Here is a 13,944-nt window from a genome sequence, read left to right as displayed (position 1 = left end):
TTCTCCCTCCTGGCCTCTATGCTATTGTTGTTGTACACATTACTTCTATATATGTTATAAATCTAAAGGTAATTATTTTGCTTTGAATACTCAATAATATTTTAAAGATATTTAAAAAATTTAAAAAGTATTTTATGTTTACCCACATAATTACCATTTTTATTGTACTTTATTTCTTTGTTTAGATTCAGATTTCCATTTGATAATATTACTTTCTACTTGAAGGAAGGACCTCTTTAATATTTCTTGTAGGCTATATCTGCTGGTGAGATAATGATATTTCCTTCACTTTTTATATTTCTGGAAAATCTTTATTTTGCTAGGTGTAGACTTTTAGATTAATGTTTTATTGTTCAATAATTTAAAAATACTGATTCATTGTCTTTTGGCTTGCATTGTTTTCAAAAAAATGTCTGCTGTAATTCTTTTATATATTTATCTGTATATGATGTGCCATTTTCCTCTGGCTGCTTTCAAGATTTTCGTTTTATCATTGGTTGTAAGTAACTTGATTACTGTGTGCCTTAGTGTAGTTTTCTTAACGTTTATTGAGCTTGGGGTTTTTTGAGATTCTTGGATCTTGGTTTATAGTTTTTACCACATTTAAAAAGTTTTCATCTGTTATTACTTCAGAATTTTTTATTCACTACTATTCTTTGTGGAATCCAAATACACATATATTAGGCAGCTTGAAGTTGTTCTTCAGTTCATTGATTCTGTTCACATTTCTTCATCTTTTTTTTTCATTCTGTTTCTGTTTCATTTTAGATGGTTTCTATTGTTAAGTCTTCACATTCCCTTGTCTATGTCCTGCAGTGTCTAATCTGATTTTAATTCTAATCCGTGTATTTTTTTTTGAATATCAGGCATTGTATTTTTTATTTCTAGTAGTTACATTTGAGTCTTTATTATGTATTTGCTATCTCTACTTAGTATGTTTAGTTTTCCTTTAAGTTCCGTGAACAAACAGAATGCAACTAATAACTATTTTAATATCCTTGTTTACTAATTCTATCTTCTGTGTCATTTCTGGGTTAGTTTCAATTGATTGCTTTTTTTACTTCATAATTGGTGATATTTTTCAGCTTCTTTGCATGGCTGGTGATTTTTTTATTAGATGCCAGAAATTCTGAATTTTACCCAGTTGAGTGCTGAATTATCAGGAATCCTATAAATATTTTTGGACTTTTTTTCTGGTATGCAATTAAGATACTTGGAAATAGTTTGATCTTTTCAGTACTTTTTTTTAAGCACTGTCAGTTGGAACCAACACAACCTCTAGTGTAGGGTTAATTTTCTGCATTGTTGAGGCAATACTTTTCTGAGTACTCTGCCCAGTACTGACATTATGAAGTTTTTCACTTTGATGATGGGAAATTGAATTATTCCTGGATTTGTATGAGCTCTGGAGATTTTTTTCTCTGCTCCATTTAGGTACATCTTTCCCTAATCTTGGTTAGTTTCCTCACATATGTGTGCTTATCAGTGATTGTCTAAATTTTTGTGGAGGATTCTCTGTAGATCTCTGGAAGTCTATGTGCAGGTCTCTCCTCTGTTTCTCTGTGTTACTAACTGCAGCCATGTTGGCCTCTTTAGACGCCCAGATTTATCTTCTTAATTCATTGAGACCATTAGGCTCTGCCTCTGTACACTGCAGTTGGTAATTTCTTTCTTGAGGCAGTAAACTGGGACAACTAGAGGGATGACCTCATTTGTTTTTCTTCTCTCAAGAATCACTGTTCTTCATTGCCTGATATTCAGTTTCTAAAAACTGTTGTTTTCATGTATTTTTTCCAGTTTTTAAGTTGTTTAAGCCAGAAAGGTAAATCCAGTCCCTGTTAGTCCATCTTGGCCAGTAACAGAAATCTCCACATATAGGAAGAAAATATATGATATATATTAAACATGCAGTATATTGAGTGCTTCACACATAGAAAGTATTCAGTAACTGATCATTAATATTGTCATTTCTCTGCCTGCATCCTGTTCAATAATGAAGCCTTATTTTGTATACCACCTTCTATATGGAGCTTTCCAGATGAATTATTACTCTTTATTCTTTGTACTCACATAACTTTTTTTTATACTTTCATTTGACACACATCTACATTATAAATTTTGGTTTATGTGTTTGCTGTTTGTGGTAGATTGTAAGCCCTTAGACAAATAAGATCTATCTTGTTTATCTATCCTTAGTTTTTGGCATCTGGTAAATGCTTAGGTGTTCATTGCATAAATGAATAATCAAGAGTGTCTTACACCTTTTATGAAATACTCAGGAGTAGAATTTTTGATTAGGAAGGAAAGAGAGATAGTTTAATAGTATGATAACATTTGAGTAGCATGAAGGGGAGAGGGGGTAAGATTTGGGGATTCCAGAGAGCAACATGGGAGCAGAAGGTGGTTGGTTGAGGTTAGTAATATATAATAATGATAATGATGATACTAGTAAATATTACTGCTGCTGCTACTACTACTACTACTAAAGTTACTGTGACGGTGAGAGAGGATAGAGGAATATAGCATGGACAATGAGAGAGACATACTGTAGTGTGTCAATGGAACGATTTTGTGATACCTTCAGCACCTTGCTATAATATAGATGGTAACATTGGTGACATTACATAAATATATATTGTGTGAATCAGTGTAACTTGAATTGTAATAGAGGCTTTTAAACAAAGTGCTGAGAGAAAATAATATACTTTTTGGAGTAGGTGAAACTTAGAAGGAGGAGAGGGGATGGATTAACTGAGAAGAAGCAGAAAGAAATTCTAGGTAATGGAGAATAGCATAAAACCAAAGAATAGTATAGGCTGTAAATAAGTATAATGTAACATCAAATGGACCTTGGAGCTGAGATTACTAGGGCTTCACTCTTATCTCTGCCATTTGGTGTAATTCTGGACAAATTACTTAGCCTTTCTGAGATTCAATTCTCTCATCTGTAAAATGGGTGTGGTTGTTGGAAAGATTATATGATGCATAGAGAAAATTTATTTTATTTCTGGCAGATAGTGGGTCCGATAACTATTAGTTTCTTCTTTTTAGACATTCTATATCTTCCGATGAGGAAAGAAAAATGCTTCAAGAAGGACTTTGTGACCCCTCATCACTTTGTATAAGAGCCCAGGTATAATATATAATTTGTGAGTGTAACTAATGTTCCCATTTATTTCCTATTTCCATGGCAAATGAGGATTGCATTGCATTTTTGTGGTCCAATACTAAGACCTAGGTAATTTTAACACCCAATTTCTTTACATCTTCTAGTTTTAACTTGTGTTTGTAACTATTGGGATTATTGGCTAAATTTTACATACAAATGAAACAATTTTACTACTACAATTCAATATTTTTCAGGAATGTTTCTATTTATAGGGAGCATATCTACTGAATAAAAAAATGGAAAGATGAGTATCCGAAATCCTAAAATTTTCCGAGTTCTGAAACCACTTGTATTCTTTTAAGTTATTTATTTTACAAATAAAATTAGTTTCAATTTCAATTTCCCATCATAGAATTCATATAATATAAGGTACAGAATCAAGTTTAGAAACCTTTGACTTAAAAAAATAATTATACTTTAAATCTCCAATTGGCTTATAAAAAAACATTGTTAATGTGCACTTACTCACAAAATATTTTGGATGTATGGGGATTTTAAAAGGGATTCAAGTATAACTAATGCCATATAATATTTTATTTTTTCCCTCAAGGGAAAATTCAGGACTCTTCCAGTTAACTAACTCTGTGCTTGGTTAAAAGAACTAAAGAATTTGCACAGTTAATAGAATAAAAATTGATAAGCCATAGTAGTTTTGGAGCCAATTTTCAGCATTGTTTTTGGTTGTTGAATACTTCCGTTGATACATACAGCTCATACGTATAGTGCATAATGCTGCTGATCCTGCCAAGTGAATAACCACCTATACTCATCTGCCTGGATCTCAACTGCTGGGTGCTGAGTTGGCAAGGATCTGGCATGTGGTGGCATCTGACTTCATTTGCTATTTTCATTATAAACTGGTTCTTTGCGTTTATGAACCTTAGTCTGGCCTTGATGACAGTTTGCTTGGTTGAGAGTCACCTTATTTTTAGTTTGAGACATGTTGCCTCCAGGATGCTTGTAAACATGTTGAGAGGCTGAGTTTTGATGAATCTTACAACAACAATATTAATAATATTAATAGTTCAGCATTTGGCAGTATTATGGATATTAAGGCATTCATAGTTCATCTTGACAAATCTGGGCCCAATCACATGTGAAAATGAGTTTAGTCTTCTAATTTTGGTTTCTGGTGAGTATTTTATACTTTTTTTCAAACTATAGGTGAAATAGAGAAGATTGCTTCTTAGAAATGCAAGATTCATAGCCCACATGACTATATCTTCTTCTGAAGTAAAAAAGAAAATGTGTTATAATAAATTGCCATCTTGATTTAATGAAATAATGCTTAAGAATTTTTATATTGCATCATGGCTGATTTTTGATATTTTAAATTGCCCATTTTTTCATAATTTCAGAGTGAAGTACCTATTTTGTTATTTCAGCTAAACATATACTTTTAACTTTAAATAACCAATAACTTTATGTAATCTATGCAAGTAAACTGTATATTTATCGTAAAATTTAAAACATGCTAATAATAAGTACTTATAATAGCTAAGTATAGTCAGTATAGGACAAAGTTATTTTATCAAAATTACATTCATGAGGAAATAAATGTATCTTCTTATATTAAAATGCCATAGGAATGACACAATTTTATTAGATTATTAGTAAATCTATGACACATCTCATAATTTGTGGGGCCTAGAAATAATATGGCAATGACTAGAGTGGAAAGATCTTGCTCCCTAAAATTTGGTGGCTTGCTGAGCTATCTGAATAATCTATGTCCTTCTGGCACATACCCAAATACATCTTATGATCACAAAAGAATTATTTTTAGATCTCTAACTTAGCTTGTTTTGGTATGATATAACCACTGTGTTGTCGGATTTCCTATTTTAAAGAGTATAAATGAATTTGAATTTTTATCTGAAGAAAAAGTATAATATTTGGTCCTTGAAGTACTTGGGTCCATATTTCTACCTAGAAATTCTATTATGTTCAAGCTGTACTACAAGGGGAAAAAGCTTATAAATTTTAAGAAAATAACTTTTTTGTGGTGATAAAATGTGGTTTACATTACTTGGTAAAAGGCATTGACTTAAAACTGAAAGGAAGTAAACAAATCAAATAGAGACTATTTGTTTTGGTTGCTTATAAGCTTTTAATAAATTTTAGTATAGTCAGACTTATGTCTCAATATTGTATTTTCATTCACATAAATCTTCAAATGGAACATTATGTCCACTTGATAAACATGTAGGTTTAATGATGTTAATTTTCCACCTGTGTCATGAAAGCAGCTCCTTTTGATCTTTGTAAAAATTTCCATAGTTTTCTTGGTAAGTCTTTAGAGTATTAAAAAAAATCTGAATTAAAAGGAAAAAAGTTAACATGAAAATCTCACTCTTGCTAAAAAATGTATCACACATAAGGTCTGAAAATAAGAAGAAAATAATCAGAGGTTTATTTTAGATGGAAGATTAGATCCATTCAAAGAATTTGTAGGAGTGTCTTCATTATTCTCTGGTAGTTATAAGTGCTACAAGCTTAGTAATAAAAATAAAGTAGGCTTTAAACCCAAAGCTAGTAACTTTGGCTGAATTTCTTGCCACTTCTATATCCCCTGCAAAGGAGAATGTATTACATCTCTGTGAACAACGTGAATTTCTCTTGCCCTGCAAAATCATAAAGTCCAACTTGCCTTTTGACACAGTCTAAACTACTCAGATTAGGTAAAGCTGATCTTAAAAGAGAAAAATCGGATACTCAGCAAACCCCAGCAGATATTTTGACACAATCTTGGAGCTGATAAGGGTTGTCATAAATTTAAACATTACCTTTCCTAGCACAGAAACGTCACTAATAAATGGCTTTGAATATTTTATGAATGACGGAGCACCTTACCTTGCTAATAACTCCTCTAGAAAGCTATGACTTTTGGGGGGATACTTTTACTTTTGAGGAGGAAGGAGTGTTGAAGAGAAGGTGCTGATGAGGTGTCATGTAATTTTACAAGTTGTATAGCTGTTTTTAACTACAAAACTATCTCTGATTAAAATAACAATTGAACTTGTAATTTTTTCTGAACAGCTGCTACTACAGGGGGTCATTACCTTGGAGAGCTCGGAAATAATTGCACTCCTGGTACATGAGTTATGTAGTCTTGTATTTTACAGCAAAGCACAAAGTTTAAAGCCTATAGAAGAATGTTATTTGAAAGCTGTCAAACCATGTTAAAAAAGACTGCATCGTCAAAAGGCCCTGGTGGCCATGATTCTGCATGTAGCCTTGTCTTATTCATTATAAAATGCATGTTTATAAAGTTCCACAGAGCATCCAATTCCCAATTCACTTATATCAGCAAGACTTAACTTGCTCATTAATCTAAATTCTTTTGCAACTTTAATCTACATGTTTAATTAATCATAAAATGAGGCGGTAAGTAATTTCAGCAATGTGTGGCTTGTTATCAGATGCATTTAATCACTCTTCTGTGAGCTCATTTGGAAACACCTGAAGATGTCGAGTGCAGTTTGAATAAGCATAAATTATTCTTTGTCAGTGTACTTCACTCAACTAATAAGACATTAATTTAAAAGGCACTGTTTGTCATTTTTAGATCTTTACCAATATTTTTAGCTTAGCAATGTAACTCTAATTGTATATATGATTCACAACTAGTGCCCGACATAGGAAAGGGTAAGAGTTTAATTCATTTTTCTTATTTACATGTAATTATGTCATGTAATCTTAGTTTTTAATGAGGATTAACCATCTTGTAAGTATTCATATGCTTTTGGAATAAGGTACTAATGAATTATAGTTGGAAAAATTATTTGTTGGTACAAAGGCTTGTGATTCCTTGTTTCTTGCCTAGGTTAGGTCTGAAAAGACATGAGGTTTGGGAGAAGGCTTTGATTTGAGGATATAGGTATTGCATAGAGATTATATGATGCAGATGTTAACCTTAAAAATCCAAGTAAAATAGCTATATTCAGCTATCTCACATAATAACATATGTAATCCTTATAAAGGACCAGGTAGTCTAAAATAATGACAGTCCCATTTTCCCCCGTATCCTCTCAACAGTATTGCACAGATGATGATAGCACTTTTCTAAAAGGCAAGAAGCAAGAACAAACAAAAACTCACTCATAGCTTTAGAGCAAAAAAAAAAAAAATTCCTGAGGGCTGAATGAGTTATTTATCTTGATGTCAGGAGTATAGGAATAAAAATTGCATTTTATAGGATGTCATCACCTGTCCTGTTTATGTCATGAGAGCAGTGACACACGGTAAGAATAATTATCTCAGTGGAAACAAATTTATTTACCTGCTGTGGAACATCCCTGTTCATCTTACTCATGAATGTATCTCACTCATACGCTATATGTGGATTGTCAGCAGTGAGCCAGAGGGGATGATTCCTGAAAAAGGAATATTGGTTTGAGCTGAAATAGAGCCATATTCTCCATTTTTATTTGACGTGCACATCTCCTGGGTTTCTTCTCTTTTCTTCAGGGATCCTTTACACTGAGCTAACAGTTATTTATATGTCCATTTCTTGCCCTATGCCTCATCACTATGAAAAAATTCTTCTTCCTGTTTTCCTTTCTAAGGGAAGACAAAATCCCAGAAAATCTCATTTGTACAGTTTGAGTCATATAGACCACAGCAACACATCGCAATGAAATGCCATTTACCCTTATTTCACTTAAAGCACTATACATTGTTTTCTTAGAACCACTGATGAAAACGTCAAACACTGGGGCCTTCTTCAGAATTGTTCTTGATAAACAACATTTCATTTTAATTTAACTCTCTTGGTAAGAATATTTTTCTCATTCCTATATAATCTTATACTCTCAGATGTTTGAATATGTACTATGCATACACACACACACACACACACACACACAACTTTACTCAAAATGCACATATACTGATAGTTTTGCCCAGTCACAAAAAGAGGGCATACCACTCAAACATGCTTCTTCAGTGGAGACTTTACAATTGTTTAGAATGCAATTGTTTAGAAATTTAGAATTGTTTAGATTACCCGGAATGATGAACTACTCCAATGGATACAACCTAATAAGTGAACCTTCCATTCCCAGCTGAACTGACAGAAATTGTTAGCAGAGCTCCAATTTTAAAACATATCTTCTATGGCTGAAGGACAGCATGCTGGTAAATAAAGTGATCACTGATGGTAGAGAGGGGTGTAAAGAATGAGTGAGGAGCATGTGCAATGTGGTGTCCACTAGCAGTGTGCTCAGGGGGAAGGTTTGGTGTTATCAGAGTCTTCAGCTGTTGTGGGACTTCAGGCTCAGGAGTTGGATGAGAATGTCACAGAGCAGTTGGTTGCAGGCAATACTTCTGACTTCATACTACAAGTCTCAATATCTGATTTATGTTATAAATGGGAGAGCAATGATATATTTAGTTGTGCTTTGTGCTACCTCAAGAGGAGGCCTAATATTTCCCTCTCCCCAACCCCAAGTTTCTTAAACAAATGAAATTATGTTCTCATTTGTACCAAAAGGTCCATATGTTATTTCCTATAAACACTTAAATGATTTTTGCCCATCCATCTTTGTTTTGAATCCAGGCTTTGTGAATGCTGTTTGCCTTTCTAGAGCAGGCTAGTTTTTCTTAATCGTTTGAAACTGGCTTATATTAGAAGATCACTTACGCATTACTATACACATATCAGTATAGCACATATGGTGGCTTTTTACGAAGTTCTGATGCTAGATGTTCAAAGCTTTGCCCAGGTAACATTTTTATGGATCCACACAGCCTTGCTCATACAGGAAAACAAAATACTGAGTCATACAGATAATTAAGTGTGCTGTTAGTTACTTCTGTCAAATTTTCACGACAGTGAGTTGACTTGTAGTTGTGTTAACTTTCCTAGTGCCCTCACCTTAGAAACCTTGTGTATTTTTTTTAGGCAACATCTGAATCACTTATATTCAGGAGAAGATAATAATATATGTAGGTTTAGAAACTGTCTATATTTTCCCCATTACTCATAACTCATAGTATTGGCTTGATTATAACTCTTGTTGTCATCATATTAACAATGTGTTACAGCCACAAATAATCATTTTTTCACAAATACTTCCAAGTACTCTATTTGGAAATCCCAGACTTCATATATAGTAAATAAGGACATAATTTATAGCTTTCACATTGAATTCTTGCTTTTTAAAATTTGTGCTTCCCCTTTTGTAAAGCATATGACCTACTTAATAAAGGCTAATAGTCAGTTGTCTTTTTTTTTTTAGTATTTTTAAATCTATATCATAAAAAGACTTCTCTGAAGTATTCACAGGGATGTATTTGTAGGCAATTTCCAAATTACTAATGGGTAAATTTCTGAAAGTTTGTTGCTTGAAATTTGGAATGGATTTTCTTACAGAAAACATGTTACAGATGGTGATTTGATTCCTTGAGCAACCTGTTGAAACCCTTTTACCTTATTATATGGCTGAATTATAATATTGAGAGTACCAAGTAGCTAACTACTATCTGTTAAGTGGTTTTGATATGAAATCTCATGTTGAAATCTAACTTTAATAGCATTCTTTTGACAAATTTCTGATGGTTGGATTTGACTTTTCCTACTTCCACTCTACCAGTGAACAGTAGTGAAAATGAAACACTCATTGAAACTGAATTTGGGAAGACTTCCTGATGTCCCTAGTTACAGAAAGAGAGTAACTGGGTATCCTGGCTGAAGTAGGAGGGAATGGATGACCCTGGTGGCCTTGGTATGGAGATGTATGTCTGTTTACACGAAAGACTTCTCATTGGAGGTTTATATGTTTTGAGGGTGAAAAAGGAGCACTTTCTGATTTTACACTGATGAGCCAAAAGTGTGGAGAAGATCAGTACTTATGCTCATTCACCATGCTTTACAGTGTATTCCAAGTATTTTCATTGTATACCTTCTTCTTATTCCCCCACCCACTCCCATAATTTTGGCTTTTAAATGGTAGCACTGGTAATAGTAGTTCAGATTCTAATATCAGAACAGTTTTGTAATGTTTTATTGATAAGGTCTCATATAAGATGAGATGCTATATGCATGTAAGAAACAGCTAAGTTTGACTCAAGGTTAAATACTGTTGGTTCTCCATATCCGAGTGTTCTGCATCTGTGGATTCAACCAACCGCAGATCAAAAATACTCGGAAAAAGAAATTACAGAAAGTTCCAAAAAGCAAAACCTGAATTTCCCATACACTGGAAACTATTTACATAACATTACTGTCTAACTACATTATGTTCTTTAAGAGTATCTGAAGAAAGTCATATGAAAGTGCAGATAGGTAATGGAAAGTTTATTTGGTCACATGTAAAACATCATCTTGAACTTGAGCAGTTGAATTCTATTCATCCTTTTTACTTCAAATCTGGCAAATTATGTATTTTTTTTTGATTGCCAAAGGGAAAGTATGAAAAAAGGAGAGTAGTGGGGAGAAAATGAGAGAAGTGGTATTTTAAAAGGCTCTAAAGATTTAAGCTGTCAGAGAAAACAGTTTGATGAATTATGGGTAAAATAGAAAGAATTTAGTTTCCCAAAGAAATACATGGCTCAAAGTGTAGGGGAAAAGTGCTTGGCAATACGAACCATGTATTTTTCTTAACCTGGGGAGTTTGAAAAAAAATAAAAAAGAAGCATTTGGCAAAGTGAAAACTCAGCTGACTTCATGCCTACCAAGTGAAAAATCTGATTCTTTATCATCTAAGCACATAGTTGAGTAACTCACAAACAGAGCTACCCAGTGTATAAGTTGCAATGGCAAGAAGCCAACAGTGAAATCAAACTCATAAGCACCCTATAGAAAACCCCTCAAATTACTGCTGTGCTGTTGCCAGCTGTACTGCCAGGGAACAAGAGCTGTACAGATTTCTATGGAATGACTGGGTTACTTAACACAGCTTGATTGGCTCTGTTCCTGCCCCTGTTCTCTTTGGCTGACAGCTGACCACCATACTGGTTTGGTTTGAAATAAGACTGAAGTGAACGTAACCAGTTATATGCACCTTCCACTTGAACACTTCTCTCCACCGCTGCCACCCCAACTTCCACACATACCCTATGTACCTTGCAAAAGGATAGATAAATATAACTGAGTTTCTTTAAGTTAAAGCATACTGGGTGGCACTTTGCTGTCCGGTTATTCCACAAATCCATCGGATTTTTAGGAGAAGAATCATTTTCTCAGTCTTTTATTTGTAAGTGCCTGAATTTGTTGAATGTGAAAAATACCTCAAATCTTTTACTTTTATTAACTTTTCTTCATTTTACGTCACTGCTTGCTTCATGATTCTAGAGCTAGAATAGTTATTCAGAAGCCATCTAATCTCTCTCTGTTGTCCTTGGGTAAACTCTGATAGGTGGCTACTTCTGTGTTGTAGTATTTCAAATAAGAAGATATCAAAAGATATCCCAAAGGGCACTAGATAGCTTCAATTGCTACACTGCATGAATTAGAGAAACTGTTGAAGGAGCAAGGTGGTTGGTTGGCTCTTTCCCCATTAGACAAACGCTTATGGATTCACATGTTCTAGTTTCCATTAAGTCAGGAGGCTTTCAAATATTTTTGGTTGTGACTCAGAGTAGGAAACGAATTTCTAATCTGACCCAGTATGCAATCTAATATAACTGAAATAAAAAGTTTTCACGAAAAATACTTATACTTACTATGTGCAATGTATTTTATTTTCTCTTTTCTTCCCTGTCCTTTCCTCTTCTGTTGCTTCCTCTCTCCTCCATTCCCTTCTCTCCTTTCCTTTTTAATAAAAAATGCTGGCTGGCACTCAGAAAATTAATTTTATCACTCAGTCAACCCATAGTTTGAAAAATATTTCATTAAAGCAGGCACTTCCTAAAAAAGTCTTGATCTTCATATTTTTTGGTTTACCATTTTTAAAAAATTGAAGTATAGTTCATGAACAGGTATATTGTTGGTTTTAAACAATGAGTCTCCTTCACTCATTGTTGAAGTGAATGGATACTAATTCTGCTGCCTGTTTATTATTAGAAAGATACATTTTGTACTCCACTAGTTGCATATATAATCTGTTAATAACAGCATGTATTGAGTGCTTAATTGTGCCAAATGTTGTGTTAAATGCTTTATATATACTTGACTCGAGAATTTTACTATTTAATCCTCACGATTATCCTGTGAGGTAGAAATTGTTATTACACCCATTTTTATAGTTGATGAAATTGAGGCTCAGAGTGGTATATCAGCTTTCCTGAATAACATACTAAAATGATAGTGGCCAAATTAAAAATCATGATTGTTTTACTCCATGACCATACTTTTTCTCTCAACTCTAATAACGTCTTAATTTTAGCTCAAAAAAAGTTAAGTGCTTTTGTGAAGAGTATATATCATAAAGTAAAGAAAAACAGACTTGTGATGATGATTGCCACATATTTTTAATAATGTGAATTGAAACTTCTTGAATATAAACTCCTTGAAATAAAATAATTTTCATTCTGTAAAGAAAAATAGAAAAAGAAAGGATAGGAGAAAGAAAACAAAAAAAGCCTCTCCAGAGCCATGAGTAGAAAAACTTGCTGCTCTCTTTAAATCTTGTATAATTGAATCTTGTAAAAGTCTTCTTTTTAAGGAAAAAAGAAATACATATACATGGAATTACATCTCATGCTACAGGCTGGGATATTTTAGCAAGTCAGAGGAACTCAAACATGAATGAAGAGTGGAATTTTCCTTTCGTTTTCTATAATAACTATGTTTGTTGAAGAGAAAAACGGAGGAAAAAATGACCATCGTGACTGGTTTTCAAGAAAAACTTGTTTATATGTGTAATACATTGGAGAAATTGTTTGGGATCACTTTGACTATGCAGAAATATGACCACTGAAATTCTTAAGCAAGGTGTGGGGCTGTCGGCTCCATGAAACTAATTAAGTCAAACAAGAGTAAGTTTTTGTGAAGGTAATTCACTTACCTCATTTTTTCAATCTCTCTGTAAAGTGGTAAGTATTTTAGAAAGAAAATAATGGGTACAGTTGGCTTTTATAACCTCTTTTTTCCCCGTCCCACCCACTGCCACATTCCTAGGTTTAATACTAGACAGTTTCTCTCTTCCCTCCTTTCTCTGTCTCTTTCTCTTCCCTGTTTCCCTTCTCTTCTCCTCCTGTGACTTTCCTCTTGTCCCCTTTTCTCTCTCTCTGCTAATCTCCTCTCTACCTTATCTCCTCTGCCCCTCCTTTCATTTTTTCATTCTTACAGTCCTTATAATCTCCATTATCACGTTCATTCTTGTACTGGAAAGATGATTCTTGAATCTTCTAAGTAAGGTGAAAATGGATCTTGTTTCTGTTTATTAAAATGATGATCTAGAAAAATAACATCCTTTCTACCTTCTTGCATCTCTCTCTCTCCCATAACCCAGACATACACTTTCAGAAGAAATCTATTGTCCTATTTTTGGAAAATGTTGAAACATTGCTTTCTACTTTGTATCTTCTTGGGAGTAAGATGTGCCTATGGTCATTTTATGACCATTAATGAGAAAACCAAAGAGTCCAAACTAAAAATTGGCATTGATCCAGGTACTTCTGCCACACTAACTATAAATGAACCTTTGTAGACACACTTTTATACAAGGAGATGGACTTGTTCAATATGTAATTGCTATGTGATGCTACCCCAGAGGTGAATTTGAAAGCAGGCAGGTGTGCTAGATCTAAGGCTCATTGAACTCAAGGTCAGGATTCTAAAACCAGCCTCCTCAAGGGTACTCAGACAAGGTGGAATAAGATGAACTTGG

At 33.6% G+C, this 13,944-nt stretch overlaps 1 protein-coding gene across 11 annotated transcripts in view; it reads left to right on the top strand.

Moving 5' to 3' along the window:
- The window catches only part of SOX6 (SRY-box transcription factor 6), a 626,002-nt gene that overhangs the window by 172,218 nt on the left and 439,840 nt on the right, over positions 1 to 13,944 (top strand). For 9 of the 11 annotated variants that reach the window (XM_072969571.1, XM_072969578.1, XM_072969580.1 and 6 more), the window contains one exon: positions 3,052 to 3,133. The exons of the other annotated variants lie outside the window; for them this stretch is intronic. The gene's annotated coding sequence lies outside the window, so the exon portion shown is untranslated. The remainder of the gene's footprint in view (positions 1 to 3,051; positions 3,134 to 13,944) is intronic. 11 annotated transcript variants of the gene reach the window in all.

This window comes from Vicugna pacos, chromosome 10 (assembly GCF_048564905.1).
Source record: "Vicugna pacos chromosome 10, VicPac4, whole genome shotgun sequence".
Lineage (NCBI taxonomy): Eukaryota > Metazoa > Chordata > Mammalia > Artiodactyla > Camelidae > Vicugna > Vicugna pacos.
The sequence above is the reverse complement of the archived record's forward strand: the minus strand, read 5'-3'. Positions and strand labels throughout refer to the sequence as shown.